This window comes from Anopheles maculipalpis, chromosome 3RL, assembly GCF_943734695.1.
Source record: "Anopheles maculipalpis chromosome 3RL, idAnoMacuDA_375_x, whole genome shotgun sequence".
Classification (NCBI taxonomy): Eukaryota; Metazoa; Arthropoda; class Insecta; order Diptera; family Culicidae; genus Anopheles; species Anopheles maculipalpis.
Window position 1 is genome coordinate 40,298,983 of NC_064872.1, and position 24,181 is coordinate 40,323,163.

Genomic DNA, 24,181 nt, shown 5'->3' on the forward strand with positions numbered 1-24,181 from the left:
CTTTCCCACTTCGGCCCTAAGATATCTTCACATAAACTGCCGTTTGGTCCCAAGCTCAAATTACTCCTTCTTGGCTATAAAACTCTGCCTTAAAGCCGACGGTATGTCACTGACTTCATCAACACCTTCGGCGACGGTCGCTCGTTCAGCTACTAGAAATCACTCCGTCAAATCGAACACGCCGTACCAGCCAACACCTTCGCCAGTTCCGTTGACACAACTGCCAATCTTTCGACACCGAAGCCTCGTCACACTGATGCTGGTGCTGGTGCTGCTGCCTGACGGGTTGCTACTGCTGCCTGTGTATTCTTGCTGACAGCAACTGACGATCGGGGCGAAAATTCATGCAATCGGAAATCTATGATTCGTCCTCTCTTGATGTCGAAAGTCCACATTTGTTACCTTTGCCACTTGTAAGCCCTAAGCTAACTCCTCCCTTATTGGTCGTTTATGTACATCGTGTGCGCGGAAAAACGCGGTGAAAAGCGAGACGACTGCGAGGGATGGTAAGCGTTTTCCACCCCTCGCAATGCTTCCTGGGAGGAAGTTGCGATGGTCTCTGTTTTTCCATTCATCGCGAAAGACTCTTTCGCTCACTCTGCCTGTTGACGCCGGTGCCAGCCATATCCCCCAACAGGAAGGCTACATCAAACGGTATGCTCTGGTAGCGATATTGTTGCTTTTTGTTGGCTGTTATCGCTCTCCCGTTTTCGCTTATTTCCATCTCCCATTTTCCAATGTGGGGCACGGTGGTCGTGAACAAACCGTTGCATTCTTTGGGACATACTAAACGCCAAGTGAACGCCAAGTATCGAGCGATGTCAGTGTGCTTTTTTGGCGAAGGGCTTAATCGATAAAGATTATGACGGAAGGCTCGACAGTGACGGCCAAATTATGGTTCTGCCTATACAAAATTGAGGAAAAGTTTTTAGATTTTTAACAAAACTTGTTTGCAATCTGATGTTTATTCTAAGTAATTTATTATAAGTCACAGAAAGAGCATAAAAACGATGAGGAATCAAGTATTGTTTATTGAAACCGAAAGGACTAACGAACACATATCAACAGCAATAGGATATTATTGCATTAACAAACCAATTGTCTTAAAGGAAACCTTTGTAAGGTCACTATGAAATCTATTATAGAATTTTCTCACTTTAAGCAGCAACTTTCATTCATTGGGATTTTTTATTAAATGCGTTTTTAACTGACTGTTGCCAATTGCTTTCAGAATGTCGATTTTGTGTAATTTAATCGGTCTTACCACTTTATGCTACCCAACAAATAGATCTCTGCTGACTCATTTTTCATACGTCGCTGTATAGTGAACGTTCGACGTGAGAAGTAGACACTGTTTTGCTTTCACACAATGTTGATCGATGAATCTGGTTCATTCCGCTTCTTCAACAACCACAAGCGTCCAAACTGCCAACTGTACATACACACTGTACTTTTTTTTTTTGGTCGTTTTTACCGATGCGACTATCGGTGATGGGGAATCTGCTACGATGACATTTATTACTAGCCGAGAAGTGGCGCCGTTCAGACCACTGTTGCTCCCTATTCATGTTCAGCATAGCTTCAAACGACTCTACGGTTTTTACTCTGTACATTTTGCTTTCTCTATCGTGTCATCTTGCTACCGGCCATCATAGTGCGAAGGGTTATGCGCATGCCATTTCATGACTACAATCCCCACGAAGTGCATAGGTGGCAGCATCATTTTCGATCCATTCTCCTCAGGACTCCTCTCGATGAACAAGATATGCGGTAAGAGAGAGAGAGAGAGAGAGAGCGAGAGAAGGTGTGAAAGAGCTACGAATCCCAAAGAAAGGAAGTTGTTCAAAGATTCTCAAGTGAACTGTCGCCATTTGAGTTTTTACAGAGAAGATTGCACGAGGCGATCTGAAGCTGAAGGCTGGTAGGAGCAGACAGAGGTTTCCGGTAGTCAGCTGAACTATGACAGGCGCTTTTTCCTGGTTTTTCACAATCCACAACGAACGTCTGCTTCGTCTTCTCTTCTGTACGGTTTTGTACCACTCGAACTGTTGGATCGCCGTCATGTTTCGTATCAGGGTTGGATTTAGACACGCCTCTCAAAGTAGGCGGAGCTATCACAACACTAAGCGTCACTTTGCTACAAGGAAATTCTTACGAAAAACATTGCGATTTACTCCGTTTTTCACGCAGCTCTTGATGTCCTAGGTGTAAGAGAGCAGGAACGATACAAAAAGTCAGCCTATGTATCTACCAAAAGCCTAACACCATAAAGTGGGATTTCGTGCGACAGTTGCTGTTCAATGTGCTTCCAAAAGCACATAAAAAAGGTTGGAACGGGGCGGTTAGTAAGGTTAAACATAGATCGAAAAAGCAAAGCATAAATATTCAACATTTGCCAGGGCGGTGGATTGTGGGTCTTGATTGTTTACTGAATTCCATTTTATTCTCTACTTTTTAGACTGTAATTTTCCTCTTTTTCAAAATGGAGAATCTCTTGCAGGCAAACGGGGTACTTCGGTTGGAAATGGATTGAACTGATTTCTAGTCGTTATCAGACCCTTCCACCAGACCATCCAATGCTGGTGTTCGATGACGCAAAAGGCTCACAATCACCGAACAAGAGTCAACCGGACGACCCATTCACAGTCGCTTCAAAATGGGTTACTCACCGAATCCCTTATCGATCCGTTCAATCCGACCGTTCCCAAACCGTGCGGTCAGTTCTTTAGCATTTTGCCCTTTTTGTGTTGATGTATTGATTTTTCACTAAAATAAACTCAATTCCTCATTCGTTCTTCTGTTTTCGCTGGAGAGGCCGAGGGTTTTGTTTGTTTGTGCAACTTTTTTTTGCATTCGGGCTCTTTTTTTAAAGGCTCTTTCTACACGTTGGTCTTTGAGATATCGTTGCGAAATCAAAGTGAACTCCACCAGAGTCAGTGTCAATTGTCGTTCCGTTTCGTTCGTATGTGCAAACAGCAAGCATGCAGCAGGTCGCCCGAAAACGATCCACCAGAACGTGACGCAATTTGACATCGTGTTGCACTTGCATTCTGTGTCGACTTGCAGTTCGCAGATTGATTTTTTATTGCTACTCTTTCGGCATTCGGGCGAAGAACAATCGAGTGCACTTCGAACGCCGTGTGTGGCAAACGATCGAACGGACATGTGTAATTTGCGAACCGGAGACACCTGATAACTGATGCCATTTTCACTGGACTTCCGAGGCTTGGCAATTGGGTTTTGCTGCATCGTCGATAAACTGATTAACGGCCATCATCATGATGTTCACGGCGACTGTTCAAAGAATCTGGAGACAGCGTCCAATGTGGACTCGAATGGCTCGCGATCAAAATACGTTTTATTCGGGCAGTGATGACCATCATTGATTTCGAATACTCAGCATGCAGTACGTGAGGCTTTGAACGTCCGCGATGTGCTTCCAAATGGACTGGAAAATTAATCGACGCGGCTTCAGTGCGATTTCTTTTGGAGACTTTTTGTGTGATGAAGCTTTAGGGTGGTAATATTCCCCTACCGATTGTTGATTCAGCTTGAGTGGATTGTTATTACGCAGACAGCGCAACCATTCTTAAATACACAAGATGACACACACTCACCTTTGTTATGTTTGTAACATCTTTATCACTACATTTATTTGGTTATCATCTCCAAATATCATATCATCTCAAGTACATTGCATCCTTCACACCTTCCAGGAATAGAGAGCTTCCAAATTTGATGATCAAATAAAAGCACTCGTGGTATATTGCATGTGTCGTAAAAAGAACGTATTAGTTGGGAAGGACGTTGCTAATTCAACCTTGGAAAAGGAACTATTAAAGTTAAAGATTCTCCACACGATACAATTTATTTCAGTTCCAAAGTCGAAAGGATTTTACTAACATATCTAAAACTAATTACATTCAATATCGGAACCAAAAAGCGTCATCAACCGATCGAACCATTCGACGTACCGGGAGGGTTGTTATTGGCAGATGTAAACTCACTCTTGAACCCATCCATTTCCATTCCCACCGAAAGGGAAACATTATAAATCTAACCCTTAATACTACTTAATCTTTCCTCGCACTTCCCTGGAGCTTAGATCCCGTTTTCATTACGCACTAGACAGAAAGCGCTTGTACGATGTATCAGGACCTTCCTCTGTGAAGCTCTTGTATGTGTGTGTGCTTCCCTCCTCATAGAATCCTTATATCCTCCCGCAAGTTACCTTGTCTGCCAGGACGATAGCACTACACGACGAACAGAACAAACACCAAAGCCCTAGCAAATCACCATAGCGACGAGATGAGAAGGGAAAAGTTTTCTCCACCATCATCCAATTTCTTGTCTCTTGTTTACTCCAACACTAGTTCTACCTCTCTCGCTCTCGCTCGTTCCCGTTCGTTCCGTTGCCACAACACAAATGCGGCCATCGTAAATGTCAGGACACCGAACCAAATGGAGACCGTAACGTTCCGCAGCAAACGGTAATACGATGCAAAAGTGCCATCAGAGAGCTGTTGTGGGCTTAAACTGGAGCTGGGCGTTCGCTTTTATCGCCACCACCCAGCCACCACGTGCGTCGGCACGGGCACATCTCACGTTAATGGAATATTGAAAATTTGTCACAGATGTTTAATGGCGGCGGTTTAATCTAATATATAAGCACCATAGAATATAAATTATACATAAAAGATAACGTTAGAAAAATAATTCCTGTTGATTGAGTGGCACCGAGGGCGAGCGTTACGGAACGACAGAACGATCCCAACGTGGTTTCCGAGCACGAATCGCGAAAGGCGACGCCATGAAAGAGCGACATCCTCTTGCACAGTGTGAACCATCATAGCAAGGACAACGGTAGAGTCGACGACCGGTGTACGTCCGGGTCCTCACCTAGAGCGAGCAGGACGATGATGAAAGACTTTCCCAATCCCCGGAGCTAACGGAGAGGACGTTCAGGACTACAGGACGAACTTTTATTGAATCGATCTGTGCCTGAAATGGTTGGCAGTTCCCCACAGTTCCCTTTCGCTCTCTATCATGAAGACAAATGTTCATCGTTGTAGGGTAGAAGCTTTTGATTTCATTTGCATATCCTTCGTACAAAACGGTCCTATCCTGCCGGTAAAGAACGGAACGTCGAGAGACATCAGACCGATAGGCTTTGCCCGATGCCAGTCGGTCGATACTGATTTTGCATACAGATGAACGTTGGCTTCATGTGCAGTGGGGCGTACGAGGATTGCAATCGAATAAATCCGGATTGCTTTATGATTGATAGGGCAAAAGGCTTGCTATTTTGTGCCCGATATGTCAGGTGTAAGCGAGAGCTGGCAGTGCAATTGTATCGATCGAATGATGCATTGTTCGTCTGTGGGCGTAATATAATTCAGGCTTTGTTGGCTGTTGCCTGACTCTGTACTTTCAGTTCACGACACTTGCATGGTATTCGTGTTGGATAAATTGCCTACATATTTGTTATTTTCATTCTTTCATAGTAATAGTTCATCTTAGCTAAAACATATATTTCTGTCATCAGTTATGCTACGGATGATTTTGTGGGAGCTTCATTAACCTTTAACATTATTTACTTCACATCCTTATGACTGATAACGTTCAGGTGATAACACTGAATGTTTACGCTTTAAAACACATTTTGCCATACCTTTGCTCTTGCCACAAATTGTACCCTTCAACGAAGTTGTTTGCTTAAGACGCAGCTTTACAATATCAATACTGCGCGTGTTTCTACATTTCCGCGAATTGAACAATCTCCTCAAAACTCCCTTGTTGGGAACCGATTGTGTTTACTTTTCACGCTGAGTAAATTATTAGCTAACGATGGTTTCCTCCGATCGGTGGGCATGGACGATTCCATCCCTTTTTGTTGCATTATTTCTCAATCTGCGAGTCCCATCCTTGCACGAACAATTAGATCCGCTAAACGTGTTGTTTGAATACTTCATCTTCAGCCCAATGGCCGGGGTTAGTTTCGCGTTGCACACGACCTATTGTCTCTTGATTGGCAGCCACCGTTCTTTACATCATCAGCATCGCTAGCAGATTCAGATGCTACATTCCAAAGCGTGGCTTCGGGAAAGGTCAAAATCGATATTGAAATAGTGCACACGCCTCGAGACCCCACGCAGTCGACCGGCCCAGGAACCAGGACGGCACGGCAGAGCTGCGGAAAGCGAACTGGAAAAGCGGAAAAACAAACACTTCAACCCTTGGGGTTGGGACCTATAGTCAGTCAGTCAGTCAGTCAGCCAGTTTCGTCCGGTAGTCAGTCAACCAGTCAATCTGCCCACCTTTCCCATCCGTCAATTCCACGGGAGGTGTGTGTTTTGGAGGTTAGCCGAACGCAACGCAAATTGCAATAGCTGCCGCCACCGTCGTCGCATGCAGGGATGTGAAATGAATTTCATCAAATTTTTCCATTCCTGTTTTTGACGCGTTAACCCTCCTCTAGCAGACCGCCTCATTGCATCACAGGCCACTGTGGTGATCGGTGTGTGTGTGTGCCTTTTTGGTCGGCATGTTTGCGTCCGCTTGGTTGGTTTCGGTTTTTGGGATGTTATCATTTCTATATTTCATTCACGCCGTTATGAGCATTAATAGTCTGATTTTATTATACCAACAAATTTTCGCACAAAGCCATAACGAGAGTGGTTTCCCGTCGTTTGTTGAGATCACACGCGACAGGCGGAGGTTGTGTTGGATGGGATGGATCCGGCATGCATGACTATGCCTTCCAATCGAAATTGTGCACACGTGTCAAACAAATTGATTCACCTTTTTCGTAATTTTCTAAACCAGCTCTTAGAACAATGTGGAAGATTGTTCAACTCAAGCTCGACGGTCCATATTCGAAATCTTTTTACATTAGGAAGAATCAGTGGATACACAGTTAGACAACAGAAAACTTGTTTAGATTTAGTTTTCAAGCTAGCGTAAAGAAGAAATGTCAGTTTTTATGTCACTGAGCCGTTTGGAGCCGTTGATAAAAGTGACAATGCAGAGATACTTTGACGAGACTTTACTCCTGATGGAGCAATCAGGATATGCTTTTCATAGACAGAAGCCCATTTTTGCGATATGATTCAAATGCAAAATGACATTGATATGACAACGCACTGTCCATTACAAATGATGCAGACTCACCACATCCGAAAGGGGCCTGTCCACAACAGCATACAATACTCTCCATGTTGGTTCATTATTTTTCATCACATTTTCTGCACTCGAGCGATAATTCGTTTGTGCTTTCGCGTGGGTTGACCAGTTTGATGAATTCATTCTGTTCCTGACCGCCGTCGGTAATATTTGTGTCATTTCACCTTCCAGGGGTTCTAAGATCCGTGTTGGCAAATAAACTCTGAGTAATCATCTCGCTAAAACAAAGGTCAGCATATTTCTTTCAGCTCGCCTCAGTGCCAGATAAGACGACGAACGATCCTTTTCGCTCTACGAGGAGCCATCTTTAGTCTCAAGTTTGCTTCTAACGAATGTTCCTACCGTGTCGCATCACAAATGCTGAACTCAACTCACTCGATTGACGAAACTGTAATTTATGTTGATTGAATTACGTCCCTCTCGCCTCTCACCTTTCTCCGACATCTTCGCTGGTTGAACCGACTTCTGGTAAGATATTGACTGGAATGTCAAGAAGAGCTGTCGTCCGGATTTGGCACTCGAAGCAGGCACGCCATTCGCTGAGCTGGAGGCAACTTTGAACTCAACAAATCAAATCAAAATAAATCAAATCACCGAAAAGTAAAAAGGAACCGAATGCCACGACCCAGCAACGTGCTGCCAGGGGCTGGCTTCACTCCTCGGGTTACTCGTATTCGCTCACACATTTTATGCGAATTTCTGCTGTTGTTGTTGACTGTTTCTTAGTTAACCACTTCTCCAAACTCACCGTTTGAAGATGAGTCAAAGAATGCGAATAAGCGTAATGCATGTCGAGGTAACGACTGGCATGTTTATTCTGATAGTATCGTACTGCATAACAAACTGGTAAAGGATACTTTGTTTGAACTGTGTTTTTAACAATGAGTGGTCTGACCGTACTTCACTAACATTATTTTAGATGAATGATACATTTTTATGCTGTTAAATTTGCCTGTAATTTGGGAACGTTTGGTTTACAATTTCCTTTAATCGTTTGATGTAAAACCCTTCTTGCTTTGTTTTTATCCCATAGTTTTTTTTTGAAGGTTTGTCTGATATTGTTACCTATAACTAATTTACAAATAAAACTCCAATCACGTTGTTTGCGGATATTTGCTTTTTACATTACAATATATTTATAAAAAAATTAGCAATACAGCGTGGCCGTCCTTTATGAATAACACAAAAAAATATAATAAAATATTTTGTATTTCAATTTCCATAAAACATGTTGTAACTCAACAGTCAGGCGTACTAAACCTTAGAACTTAGCAAAGAACAGCTTTCGTCGATTTTATTACATATAGTTTTAACTTATTTTTATCATGTCTCTTTCTTTCTCTTCTTTGACGGTATTTGTATTAGTTATTTCTCTTGATTACTACTAAAGACGCATAGGTCATTTCCTTAGCTCTTCGCAATGTCCTTTTTCCTAGTTTGGAGCAATACTTAGGCTAAGCCATCAAGCGGCAGCAGTTAAGCGATCTGTGTCAACGTTGCATTTTGCCAACAGTTGTGTCGTGGTCTTCTTCTTTTGCTTGACTTGACACTGGTTATAACGGCCATACATTGACTTACTTCAAAATTTTAGAGCAAGGCCGTGAAGGCCTGGCCGCGAGACACTTAACCAGAGGAAGGAATGGTTTGATGATGGGTGTAATGGGTGGCGAGCACTATCCGAAAAGAACGCAGCGTGTACCCGCATGCTCTAGCGCGAGACCCGGCAGAACAACGACGGAAGAGGCAGCAGATCCGGCTCTTCCAGGACAAGAAGCGTAGCTTCGAAGAGTCGGACGAGCAACTCACGCAGCAGTTATCCCAGTCGGGGGAAACTCACAAGTTCTAAAGGAGGTTGAATGCGGCACGGAGCGGTTTTACTCCCATGCCATAGGCTCTTTACTCTACGGCAGATCCTCCAAAAATGCCGGGAGCACCAGATCCCTACGCACCACCTGTTCATTGACGTGGAACCGAACTATGAAACACCATGCAGCAGTACGGATTCCCAGGGAAGCTGGTAAGGCTGCTAAAGGCCACTATGGACGGGGTGCAGTGCAAGGTAAGAGTTTCGAGCATGCTGTCCGAATCGTTCGAATCTCACCGGGGTCTAAGGCAAGGGGACGGACTCTCCTGGTTGTTGTTCAACATCTCTTCGGGGTGTCAAGCGAAGTGCGGGTTTCGACATCCGGGGCATTTTCACTCGATCTCTCCGATTCCTTGGCTTCACGGATGACATCGACATCATCGGACGGACAACTGCTGCGGTGTGCGAGGCGTACACCCGACTGAAACGCGAGGCCAATAGAATTGGATTGAGCATCAATGTGACAAAGGCAAAATACCTGCTTGCCGGAGGCTCTGATCGTGATAGAGCCCGACTCGGAAGCAGAGTATCAGTTGAGGGCAACGATCTCAAGGTGGTAACTTCAAGGTGGTAGTAACTTCGGACAACAACGTGAGCAACGAAATCTGAAGGCGCACTGTTCAGGGGAATCGTGGCTACTACGGACTCCGCAGACTCCTGTGATCCAGAAGACTCCAACAACACACGAAATGTACGATTAAAAGCACTTTGATACGTCCGAGTCTTGGACTATGCTGACGGAAGACGCCAATGTACTCGCCATTTTAAAACGGCGGGTGCTAAGGACTATCTTTAGCGATGTGTGTGAGCAGGGCGTGTGGCGAAGGAGAATAAACCACGAGCTAGCTGAGCTGTTTGGCTCTGCTGATATCCTAACGGTAGTCAAAGCCGGAAGGATACGCTGGCTGCAGCACATGATTAGGATGACGGACTCATGCCCCACCAAGAAGGTGCTCGTCAGCGACTCGTTCTGCACGAGGCGTAGAGGAGCACAGCGAGCTCGTTGGCTGGATCTGAGGCAGCCGTGGATGGAGGATTGCAGACCTAGACCGAATTTCCTGGAAACTGAATGTAGACCTGGCCATGTAGACGCGGCGTGCTCAATCCTGAGCAGGCCAAGAAGAAGAAGAAGAAGAAGAAGAAGAAGTAGCACTACGTACCAATGATGTTAACGAAACAAATGATGTTTCTCATACTTTTTTTTAAATTCTGCATCGACGTCCTGGTCGTATTGCTATATTTCTCCTACTCTTTCAATCATTAAACTACCTCAAAGCCTTATCAGATAGTCAGACGATCGAGATATAATTAAAATGGATTATATTTTTAATTCCTCAACCACCCCATGCAACACCAATTGACTGGTTTAAAGGCTTTTGCGATACCACAGATCCAAACTATGAAGCACCATGCAGCAGCATTAATTCCCTGAGAAGCTGGCAAAACTGAAGAAGACAAGACCACGGGATGTGGTACAAGGTGAATATGTCGAACACGTTGTTGGAATGCTTCGAAAATAAGGAAAGGCAAAGGGGCGGACTCTCGACATCATCGGATTCGCTGCTGTCGTTACAGAGGAGTCTGTGATACGATTGTAACTTCGGACAACAATATAAGCAGTGAGAGTCAAAGGCGCATTGTTCATCGAGATCATGCTTGATATCCATCTCCATATCATCCATTGATATCCAGCTGATCCACAAACACCTGTAAGTCCGAAAACCTCACACGAAATGAACGATCAATCGTCCGGTCTATTGACACAAGTCCTTAACTATGCTAAGGGAGATCGACAATGAACTCACCATTTTCGAAAGGCGATTGTCAAGAACTTTCTTTGGCAGTGTGAGCGAATAGGCCGTGTGAAGAAGGAAATTGAACCACGAGCTAGCTGAGCTATTTGGTCGTACAGATATCCTGACGATGGTCAACTCCGGAAGGATGTGTTAGAGAAGGTGATGAGAATGTCGGACTCATACGCCACCAAAAAGGTGCTTGTCAGAGGTTTGTTCGTCACGAGGCGCAAGGAGTAGTACAGTGAACGGGCAAGACATCGCGACATACTCAACCCTGAGCAACCCGAGAAGAAGAAAATATTTTTAACATTTAACTGCTGTGTTTCTTTTTCTCTTATTTCATTATTTTTTCCGTGGGAGGCTAGTGTAGTTTCAGAGCTTCGAAGTCTTAATAAATAAACGAATAAAAACCGCATCAATAGAAGCTGCAACGCGATCCGGTGGTATTGGTGACAAAGACGCCAACTACGTAACACCAATTTTGTTAATTTGACTTCGACTGGATACCTAATAACGAAGCACGAAGACGAGAACGAAAAGGGGGCAAATGGACCTGGTAGTCAAATAAATGCTGAGAGTTATTAAAAGCTAGTTGAGCGCTGAGAAAAGGATCATTCTGGCCGTACCGCGTCAGCCTAGTAGGGATGTGAAGTGGTGGTCTCTCACGTAGGTGACGGAAAGGAGCACAAAGAAATATCAAGGAAAGAAGAAAGGGAGCATCAATGGAATTGAACAGAAGTCCAGCAATAAATGAGGATTGGATGTGAGAATGACGAGTTCTTAAGAGATTTAAGGCTACATAAAATCAGCGGTGATTTAAGAGTGAATGAGTATATTGTGCTATCTCGAAAGAAGCCGACGAGTGGCATGTCTAGTAAATTTGCGCTGTACACTTTGTAATCTTGCTACCGCCGTCACCCCAGCTGGTGATCAAACTATGCAAGAATAGTCGAGGATCGATCATACCCGGTAACTGTATAATGCCTTCAAACATAAAGGATCACGAACATTAGACGAGAAACAAGTGATGAGTTTCAACATACGGTTGGCTTTGCCGATGATAAAATCCATATGATTGGTGAATGTGAGTTTCGAATCTAACCAAACACTCAGATCTTTGATGGAAGATACTCGATTAATGTCGATGCCACATAATGAGTATCTCCAAAGGATCCTCTTGTTAGCACGACCAAACGAACACTACACTTCGGCAGACAAAGTAACAGTCCATTAGAACCTCACCAAACAGAGAAAACATCAAAGAAATTTTGGAGACGAAAACAAACCGACGACGATGATACAGGAAGGAAGGATTTCGTCTTCAGCATGCATGAGGACACCACCGGAGGGAAGCACATAAACACAGTAATTCATAAACGGAAACATGTCTCTTACTATTCGTCCGTCCACCTTATGGCCACCCGCGGTGGTGGAGTTCTTATTGCCTGCTCATCGAATCTCACAACATCGCAAGTTCCTGTGTGTTATCCCTCCTTAGAAATCCTGTGGATAAATGTGCTCTGTAAGGGAATCCGTGTCTTCATCGGAGTATACTACATCCCTCCCGAATCAAGCAGAAACACAGCAGTGTTAGATTCGCTGTTCAACTCGATCGCGGATGTACAACGGCGTATGAAGCCGCACGACGTATTACTCCTTTGTGGGGACTTCAATCAACCACATATTTCCTGGTCGTCCGCCGATGGATTCTTCGTCCCATTCCCCACGTCACCCTCTCATGCTTATTTTTGTGATGGAGTACATGAATGTAATCTTAAACAAATTTCTAACGTAAAAAACTCAATGAACAGACAGTTAGATTTAGTTTTCATTAATGAGTCGGCTCTGTTCACTGCCTCGAGAGTATCAAGTGCTGCCATACCTTTACTTAGGTTAGACAATTACCACCCAGCTCTAGAGTTTAATTTATCTGTTAGTGCTAGTGATTCCCTCCCCTCCCCTATCCATAGCATGAGGCGAGGGTTTAACTTTCGTAAGTTGGATTCCGCGATATTGGCCCGTATGTTGGGCGCTTCCGATTGGTCTTTTTTGAACTCTTCTCGGTCGGTAAATGAGGCAACTGACCATTTTTACGAAATTATAAATGCAGCGTTACCGTTATGTTGCCCTCCATCATTCCCCCCTCAATCCCCCCCCCTGGTCCGATTCGACCCTTCGTTCCCTCCGCAGAGACAGATCTCGAGCACTACGGCGTCTGCGTAGATATCCGTCACATCATCACCACGTGACATTTAAATACGCAGCTTATGCTTATCGCATATACAATCGGGCACGATATTCCCGTTACCTCCACATACTCCAAATCCGTCTTCATTCCCGTCCTAATTCCTTCTGGGCTTTCGTCAAGAGTCAGCGCAAAACCGCCTCCATTCCCACTGTTATGTCGCTCGGAGATGTGTCGGTTGACAATAGCTCTGATATCTGCGCCCTTTTTGCTGAGCATTTCTCCTCCAATTTCTCTGCTCCTGTGAATAGTCAGCCTCTAACTACTTCAGTTAGATCACATATTTCAGAGACTTCAAACACTATTCCTTCCTCTCTTATTACGATCGATGCAATACTCCTCGCCATTAACAAACTCAAATCATCCTTTTCTCCTGGTCCTGACGGTATCCCTGCTGTAGTTGTGAAAAAATGTAGTACTGTTTTCGCCCCTCTGTTACTAAAGTTATTCCGTTTTTCTATGTGTTCGTCCGTTTTTCCTTCGGTCTGGAAACAAGCATGGCTTGTTCCTATACTTAAGAAGGGAAATCCCTCCATTGTCTCGAACTATCGCGGTATCTCACTTTTATGTGCATTTGCCAAGGTATTTGAGTATGTCTTGCATGCCTGTATCCTTAATGTGTCACGTAGTCTTGTCATCCCTCAACAGCACGGGTTTGTTCCTAAACGTTCCACTTCCTCCAACCTCATGTGTTTTACGTCGTTCGTGTCGACTCATCTTGATGTTGTGCCTCAAGTCGACGCTATTTACACGGATTTCAAATCCGCGTTTGATCGCGTTCCTCATGAGTTACTTCTTGAGAAATTGTTACAATTAGGGATCAACAGCATAATTGTTTCCTTGTTGCAGTCATTTCTAAGTGAGCGTACATATCGTGTTAAACTAAATGTTAATTTCTCTACTTCCTTCGGTTCTGGGGCCGGTGTTCCCCAGGGTAGTGTCTTAAGTCCTCTATTGTTCGTCCTATTCCTTAATGACATTACTTCTGTCTTGCCACAAGATAGCTTTCTTTGCTATGCCGATGATGTGAAAATCTTTTTCCCAATCTCATCGGGTGCGGATTGCGTTTTCCTTCAAACTGTTCTTATCCGTTTTTCCTCTTGGTGTGCTCATAACTCTCTCACCCTTTGTCCTGTGAAGTGTCAAATCATTTCGTTTACTCGTTCCCGCACTCCTTTCCTCTATCCTTATGTGCTTGATCAGGTCCTAGTCAACCGGGTTTCGCTGGTCAAGGACTTAGGCGTATGGCTCGATAGTGGCCTTACCCTAACGTCCCACATCGACTCTATGGTTGCTAGAGCCTGGAAAACACTGGGTATCCTGAAGCGTATTGCCCGTGACTTCTCTAATCTTCTGTGTTTGAAAACGCTGTACTGTTCGCTGGTCAGGTCATTGCTGGAGTATTGCTCTGTAATCTGGTCACCAACGGCTCGGATCCATATGGATCGAATCGAGCGGGTGCAGAGGTCTTTTACCAGGTTTGCGGTTCGAAAATTCCTTGGAAGATCCACCTCCACCCTGCCCGGTTACGAGTCAAGGTGTCAGTTGCTGAGCCTTGACTCTCTCGAAGACCGTCGATCACGTTCCCAAACACTTTTTGTCGCTTCCCTCTTGTTGAACTGTATAGATGCTCCTTCTCTGCTTGGTTCCATCCCGTTCTATGTCCCTAACCGTTCCCTTCGTATTCGTCCCCTTTTGATTATCCCTAGGCGCCGTACGTCTGCCGGTCGCAACGATCCTTTTTTGAGGGCACTGCGTTCGTTTAACTCCTCGTCTCTTGTGTTCGATTTCCATCTCTCCCTTCCATCCTTACGCTCCAGTATGCGGTCTTCCCTTTAGCACTTAACTCCCTCCCCATTTCTCTAAGTTTAGAGTTAAATTTAAGTAGAGTGTAAGAGTGTAGTGTAGCCTATAGGCAGACAACACGTTAATAAATAATAATAATAATAATAACTGCTTTCACTGAAACTCCACGTTTTGTATGCCTAATCATATTCCAAGAAAGAAAGGAAAGGTGCGACATTTATTTTTCACATATATTCTACTATCCTAATTGTATGTCCCATAATCCCACCTGGACTGGCAATGACTCCAAAAAACAGACTCCTTGGCCAAACGAGGTGCCTCCGATTGCAGTATTTTTGATGGTGTCGGTTTCCCCTCACGAGTTTCTTCGCAACCCACAACAGCTGTGCATGGCCCGCATGTAGAGCATGTGTGATGAGGACGAACTCGGGAGGTTCCTGCACTCCATCTCACCACAGGATTCCCTGCGTTCCTGGTTTCACGGGCTCCCGGTAGATCGTGCGTTTATTCGGATGATGTCGAGACTTATGTCGAACCATTATGCGATGAACGCACATCTTCAACTTACAGGTAGCGCCGACTCCAAGGTTTGTAGCTGTAGCTGTAGCAGGATACCACGACATTGACCACATCCTCTGGTCATGTGTGGAGTTCGATGCGGCTAGATCCGGACTCTTAGCAGCCGTTCGGGCATCAGGAAGATCCGCGGCGGTGCCGATGCGCGATATCCTGGGACAGAAGGACTACGAATATGCGCGGATTCTATTTGACTTCGCCAAAGAGATGGAAATCGTCATTTGTTCCCTTCCTCTCTCACATACCGTAGATTGTACGCACTATCGTCCTATTAGCGGATTGTAGTGTGTTTTGTTTAATAGTTTTTTTTTATTCTTTGTTTATTACACGTTCGCAACGGTGGCGTTGACATGCGCCAGTCGCTATTTCGGCCCCAGAATCGATAACAATTGGTTTAGGAGATCTGAGGTTGTAGCTGGCGACCTTCTCGTTGGTGGAATGTCTGGGTTTGATTCTGCAGTAACCTCTTAAGGTTATTGTCGCTGTCAGCTCCTTGCGTTTTGCTGGCGTCAGGATCGCCAGCGACATCATTAGATCACTGAACCAATTGAATTAGGTTTGGACGACGTGTATTTGTGACTGGCGGCTTTACTGTTGGCGGAATGCGTGAGTTGGATTCTACTGTAGCTTCACAAAGTTGTAGTGGCTTTCGAACTCGTGCGTTCTGCCGATGGTTAGTGTCCACGGCACGATACTCCAAAGAGGCGCCAATTCCTTAGCAGACATAGTGAAGACAACTTTAGAACCATATCTGGCAGCAACAATATCCACAACCCGGGATAAGGTGCACTAGAATTGAGGGAGAAGGAAATATCTACCCTGCAAATAGGATATAAGTTGAATGAATTGTAAAGCTAGATATAACTAGGCCGTCATTACAAAACAAAAAAAAACCCACCTGGACAACTTCTACCTGTGGTGTTCTTGCAATAACCTATTATCCATCCTTAAATTCGCTGTGATAAACTTCAGTAGATCCCGTGATACTATTGTGTACAATTACAAAATGGATGGTGAGAGAAATCTCACGAAAATCTCACACAAATCTCAAGCCATCTCCGTGTATGTAAGATTCTTACATTGCATTGCGATTCTTCAATTGGTGTTTTGCGTTCGAGTGTTCGTTTTGTACTGTCCTATTCGTTAATTAGATGTAATCGTTATGTACTGTATCATCATGTAATCGTTTGTGTTTAACAATTGTCCTATTCTGCTTCATACAATACTTCTCTTATTCATACAATTCTTTATCGCCTTATTTTACACGTTGCCTATTAGGTTTGGAAGCTCTTGAACAACGTTGATCTCATTACTTCCTTACCTCCTTACCTTCTGTCCTTAATTAAGCTTTATGTACTTGTGCCCAGTGGTATAGGTGACAGCGGCGCAGATCTTCAAACAGCAGGACCGGGGTACAAATCCCATCCGGACCGTTTTCCCGTAGTGAGGCCTGACTAACCAACTACGTGGTATCGACAAGTCTAGACAGCAATTTTCGATGGCCGGCATGACCTTTAGAGGTCGTTAAGCCAATAAGAAGAAGAAGAAGTATTTGTGCTCCTTCTGTTCTCATTATTGAAACCCGAAGTTAAGTATCCAGCCGATCGCCAACCTCGGCTTTTATCTATAAATCAAAGATACAAGATGTACACGATGTACAACATGGTTATCGCCCGCTAGGTCTAGGTACGCTCACTCTCGATAGCTACAAGTTCTTCGATTTAGTCACTTGAAATGAATACTGCATCGTTGGGGAAGTAGGTTTCAACGAACTGTCTGTCATCGTATGAAAGCAGTATTACTGCAAAGAACAAATCTAGTTTCGACACTCTAGAAGGTTCTGTATGCGGATTCAGCTATGTTTAAAACTAACCCAAGGAAAGCCTGAAATGGGAGATCAAAACTCGAGTACAAACAGTGCACAGTCAAAGAAGAATAAGAAGCTTTGTTTCTATCAGTACAGACGAGGTCCATGCCAGAGGTCTATGGTGATGATCTTTCTTTTTTGATTCTCGTTCTTTATTCGATCATCACAGAACCATGGCTCAGCCCAGTCAGGGATATCAGGAGCTATCGGTAAACAGTGGAAAAAAGATCTAATATTAAATAAAGATAATGTAATGTTTGTATACTCAAAACGAGTATACAAATGAGTTCTGTGATGGAGAAATAGATATCGGACGGGTCACGGTACGCCATATGGTGAGGAAGAAGAACGTAGGGTGACTCTCGATGCTCATCGGTGGATCAAACCAGCCAGGTGACTTTGCATATTCAGAAGGAATATCCCTTGCAGGTATGTTGGAGGTTTGCGGCCTTATATTGGGTAGGAGGACACTCAAATCTCTAGAGAGAATTGGACACAAGGTTTAGCTTGTTGTACTTTCTCTCGGGACAGCTCCTCGGTCTGAGAAGACAACTTTATTTTTATCCAATTCTTACAATATTCTTTGCTCGCTTTTTGTTACCGAAAAATGTTCCTTAGTGGAATTCCTTTTTGTTATTGCATTTTGTTCAAAGATGTTTACGAAACAGCATCTATGAAAAATGTGTCGCTATTATTGTACTGATCGTTCACGGGTCAATCGATTGCTGAATCTACTTGAAATGTGCCGAAAATCATTCGTCATTTGTTCTATCTGATTGCTATAGTTCGATATTCATGATGTTATTTATTTTGTGTTTTGGTGTTTTGTGTTGCTGACCACTGACTGAACTCGCGCACCAGTCGATATTAGGCGCACAAAATGCTTTGAATTGATATCATATTGTATTGCGTTACTCTCTGCCAGGCGCGCTGGTCTTTTCTACTTCTTAGGTTTTACTAGACTTTCCGATACCACGTAGTTGGATAGTCAGTCCTCACTACGGGGGGACGGTCCGGAAGGGACTCGAGCCCTGGTCCTGCCGTTTGAAAACCGGCGCCACTGTCGCCTAAACTATAGGCGCGCTGGTAGGTTTCTTTACTGATCGTGTTTCAACGGGCGCTTGGTCAAAATCGCTACGAATGCATTTTTGACATTTTTTATGTAGGTTACTTGAGTTAAATGAATTGTCAGCCTAAAATTGTTTCTACGAGATTAAGGAATGTTGTTTATGTTTATGTTAATAAATTATTGTTAAGATGTATAGCTGGCTACTGCTCTATTCAACACAAGGCAATTCTTTAATCCTAGTAATTTCTTATTCTCTCTAACCATCTGTAGCAACAATAATATTGAAACTATTCCTCCTACAATCCATTAGATATGCCCTTTCAAGCCTTTAAAGAAAACGTTAATGAAAAACGATACCGACTCAACCCCTACCAAAAAGCGCTTGATCAAAACAATACTCTTGTGTATCATGTTTTCTGCGACTCCCATTTATCTCCCTTTTAAGGTATACTCATCGAAGTAAACAGCAAAGTTTTGGAGCGAACACTCCGTAACAGAATGATCAGCGTTTACCGGACATTCCGCACGAGTATAAAATACAAACTATTATGAACGAAACTATTCTCTTATGCATAATATTCCCAAGAAAAAACGCATGTTTTTAGGTTCACAGCGTATTTTCTATTAGAGGAAGTGAACTTCTATCTGTATGAAGCGCTGTTAGAACACAACTTGTTCAACAAGTACTAAGTATTCTTTAGGTTTGGAAAATGGAGTTCTACAAACATTTGCTTAAGGTTACACACAAATACACAAATTGTTGTTTCGCGAAAACTCAAACCATCACGGTACGTCTTCGAACATACAGCTGAATTTAGTCAACAGCTTAAGCGGCGCAGAGCGAATTTGCACTCAGGTTTAGTGTAAAAGGGTAATGTTTTCTTCTGTAAAATAATCAAATTGACTACACTTGTTAAGGAATAGTTTGTGTGAATTTAGTTCGTTCCAAAGTCTTGAAATGATGGGAAGAGACACATAACACCTTATCGTAATCTCCAAAGCCTTATCATACAGGTTGTGCCAATACCAAAAAACCCTACGTGTAGACTTTTGACTGACTGATTTCCAATGAGAAAAAATGCAATGAAACACACAAGAAATTATATAAACAGTTATCGACAGCGATTGTAATATATAATACGCTATGAATATTATAATTTGCGATTTCCAAACTCCCAAAACACACGTACGTAATGTTTTGGCAGATTTTTGGGTCAAATGTTGAGTTCTTGCTAAATTTATGATTCGTGTGCCGAGGGTTAAACATAATTGTTTGCTCCTAAGGCCCCAGGCACGCTCACAGAAACAAAACAACAATAAAACAAGAGTCATGTAACGGTACAATAACACTGTAGGCTATTTGTCTTTTTTTTCTTCTTTTTTTACTCACCATATCATTGTATTATAACATTTCAATACGAAAAATTTGGTTTTTCTTTTCATTTTTCCAGTCGTTTGGCGATATATGTAACTACTAAACTTAATACAATATAACCCTATCTAAATAAAAAGGGTTTTTTTGCAACCTGTATTAATTCACAAAATGAAAAACATCATATGATTCCTTCGCCATTGAGCAGGGCTAACTAAGCAGTTATTAGTAAATCTCACAGGCAAAGGAAAATGTACGTCAAATCTGTACCTGTAAATGTCATTTCACCGACATGAATTACGCTTATTCGCATTCTTTGACTCATCTTCAAACGGTGAGTTTGGAGAAGTGGTTAACTAAGAAACAGTCAACAACAACAGCAGAAATTCGCATAAAATGTGTGAGCGAATACGAGTATGTCATCCAGAGCAGTTAAGCCAGCCCCTGGCAGCACGTTGCTGGGTCGTGGCATTCGGTTCCTTTTTATTTTTCGGTGATTTGATTTATTTTGATTTGATTTGTTGAGTTCAAAGTTGCCTCCAGCTCAGCGAATGGCGTGCCTGCTTCGAGTGCCAAATCCGGACGACAGCTCTTTCTTGACATTCCAGTCAATATCTTACCAGAAGTCGGTTCAACCAGCGAAGATGTCGGAGAGAGGCGAGAGGCGAGAGGGACGTAATTCAATCAACATAAATTACAGTTTCGTCAATCGAGTGAGTTGAGTTCAGCATTTGTGATGCGACACGGTAGGAACATTCGTTAGAAGCAAACTTGAGACTAAAGATGGCTTCTTTTAGAGCGAAAAGGATCGTTCGTCGTCTTATCTGGCACTGAGGCGAGCTGGAAGAAATATGCTGACCTTTGTTTTAGCGAGATGATTACTCAGAGTTTATTTGCCAACACGGATCTTAGAACCCCTGGAAGATGGAATGACACAAATATTACCGACGGCGGTCAGGAACAGAATGAATTCATCAAACTGGTCAACCCACGCGAAAGCACAAACGAATTATCGCTCGAGTGCAGAAAATGTGATGAAAAATAATGAACCAACATGGAGAGTATTGTATGCTGTTGTGGACAGGCCCCTTTCGGATGTGGTGAGTCTGCATCATTTGTAATGGACAGTGCGTTGTTATATTAATGTCATTTTGCATTTGAATCATATCGCAAAAATGGACTACGGTCTATCAAAAGCATATCCTGATTGCTCCATCAGGAGTAAAGTCTCGTCAAAGTATCTCTGCATTGTCACTTTTATCAACGGCTCCAAACGGCTCAGTGACATAAAAACTGACATTTCTTCTTTACGCTAGCTTGAAAACTAAATCTAAACAAGTTTTCTGTTCTCTCACTGTGTATCCACTGATTCTTCCTAATGTAAAAAGATTTCGAATATGAACCGTCGAGCTTGAGTTGAACAATCTTCCACATTGTTCTAAGAGCTGGTTTAGAAAATTACGAAAAAGGTGAATCAATTTGTTTGACACGTGTGCACAATTTCGATTGGAAGGCATAGTCATGCATGCCGGATCCATCCCATCCAACACAACCTCCGCCTGTCGCGTGTGATCTCAACAAACGACGGGAAACCACTCTCGTTATGGCTTTGTGCGAAAATTTGTTGGTATAATAAAATCAGACTATTAATGCTCATAACGGCGTGAATGAAATATAGAAATGATAACGTCCCAAAAACCCAAACCAACCAAGCGGACGCAAACATGCCGACCAAAAAGGCACACACACACACCGACCACCACAGTGGCCTGTGATGCAATGAGGCGGTCTGCTAGAGGAGGGTTAACGCGTCAAAAACAGGAATGGAAAAATTTGATGAAATTCATTTCACATCCCTGCATGCGACGACGGTGGCGTCAGCTATTGCAGTTTGCGTTGTGTTCGGCTAACCTCCAAAACACACACCTCCCGTGGAATTGACGGATGGGAAAGGTGGGCAGATTGACTGGTTGACTGACTACCGGACGAAACTGGCTGACTGACTGACTGACTGACTACAGGTCCCAACCCCAAGGGTTGAAGTGTTTGTTTTTCCGCTTTTCCAGTTCGCTTTCCGCAGCTCTGCCGTGTCATCCTGGTTCCTGGGCCGGTCGACTGCGTGAGGTCTCGAGGCGTGTGCACTATTTCAATATCGATTTTGACCTTTCCCGAAGCCACGTTTTGGAATGTAGCATCTGAATCTGCTAGCGATGCTGATGATGTAAAGAACGGTGGCTGCCAATCAAGAGACAATAGGTCGTGTGCAACGCGAAACTAACCCCGGCCATTGGGCTGAAGATGAAGTATTGAAACAACACGTTTAGCGGATCTAATTGTTCGTCCAAGGATGGGACTCGCAGATTGAGAAATAATGCAACAAAAAGGGATGGAATCGTCCATACCCACCGGTCGGAGGAAACCATCGTTAGCTAATAATTTACTCAGCGTGAAAAGTAAACACAATCGGTTCCCAACAAGGGACTTTTGAGGAGATTGTTCAATTCGCGGAAACGTAGAAACACGCGCAGTATTTATATTGTAAAGCTGCGTCTTAAACAAACAACTTCGTTGAAGGGTACAATTTGTGGCAAGAGCAAAGGTATGGCAAAATGTGTTTTAAAGCGTAAACATTCAGTGTTATCACCTGAATGTTATCAGTCATAAGGATGTGAAGTAAGTAATGTTAAAGGTTAATGAAGCTCCCACAAAATCATCGGTAGCATAACTGATGACAGAAATATATGTTTTAGCTAAGATGAACTATTACTATGAAAGAATGAAAATAACAAATATGTAGGCAATTTATCCAACACGAATACCATGCAAGTGTCGTGAACTGAAAGTACAGAGTCAGGCAATAGCCAACAAAGCCAGAATTATATTACGCCCACAGACGAACAATGCATCATTCGATCGATACAATTGCACTGCCAGCTCTCGCTTACACCTGACATATCGGGCACAAAATAGCAAGCCTTTTGCCCTATCAATCATAAAGCAATCCGGATTTATTCGATTGCAATCCTCGTACGCCTCACTGCACATGAAGCCAACGTTCATCTGTATGCAAAATCAGTATCGACCGACTGGCATCGGGCAAAGCCTATCGGTCTGATGTCTCTCGACGTTCCGTTCTTTACCGGCAGGATAGGACCGTTTTGTACGAAGGATATGCAAATGAAATCAAAAGCTTCTACCCTACAACGATGAACATTTGTCTTCATGATAGAGAGCGAAAGGGAATTGTGGGGAACTGCCAACCATTTCAGGCACAGATCGATTCAATAAAAGTTCGTCCTGTAGTCCTGAACGTCCTCTCCGTTAGCTCCGGGGATTGGGAAAGTCTTTCATCATCGTCCTGCTCGCTCTAGGTGAGAACCCGGACGTACACCGGTCGTCGACTCTACCGTTGTCGTTGCTATGATGGTTCACACTGTGCAAGAGGATGTCGCTCTTTCATGGCGTCGCCTTTCGCGATTCGTGCTCGGAAACCACGTTGGGATCGTTCTGTCGTTCCGTAACGCTCGCCCTCGGTGCCACTCAATCAACAGGAATTATTTTTCTAACGTTATCTTTTATGTATAATTTATATTCTATGGTGCTTATATATTAGATTAAACCGCCGCCATTAAACATCTGTGACAAATTTTCAATATTCCATTAACGTGAGATGTGCCCGTGCCGACGCACGTGGTGGCTGGGTGGTGGCGATAAAAGCGAACGCCCAGCTCCAGTTTAAGCCCACAACAGCTCTCTGATGGCACTTTTGCATCGTATTACCGTTTGCTGCGGAACGTTACGGTCTCCATTTGGTTCGGTGTCCTGACATTTACGATGGCCGCATTTGTGTTGTGGCAACGGAACGAACGGGAACGAGCGAGAGCGAGAGAGGTAGAACTAGTGTTGGAGTAAACAAGAGACAAGAAATTGGATGATGGTGGAGAAAACTTTTCCCTTCTCATCTCGTCGCTATGGTGATTTGCTAGGGCTTTGGTGTTTGTTCTGTTCGTCGTGTAGTGCTATCGTCCTGGCAGACAAGGTAACTTGCGGGAGGATATAAGGATTCTATGAGGAGGGAAGCACACACACATACAAGAGCTTCACAGAGGAAGGTCCTGATACATCGTACAAGCGCTTTCTGTCTAGTGCGTAATGAAAACGGGATCTAAGCTCCAGGGAAGTGCGAGGAAAGATTAAGTAGTATTAAGGGTTAGATTTATAATGTTTCCCTTTCGGTGGGAATGGAAATGGATGGGTTCAAGAGTGAGTTTACATCTGCCAATAACAACCCTCCCGGTACGTCGAATGGTTCGATCGGTTGATGACGCTTTTTGGTTCCGATATTGAATGTAATTAGTTTTAGATATGTTAGTAAAATCCTTTCGACTTTGGAACTGAAATAAA

General features: G+C 43.5%; 1 protein-coding gene across 1 annotated transcript in view; it reads left to right on the forward strand.

Moving 5' to 3' along the window:
• LOC126564342 (actin-binding protein IPP) overlaps positions 1-24,181 on the forward strand; it is a 389,363-nt gene that overhangs the window by 40,286 nt on the left and 324,896 nt on the right. The window lies entirely within an intron of this gene.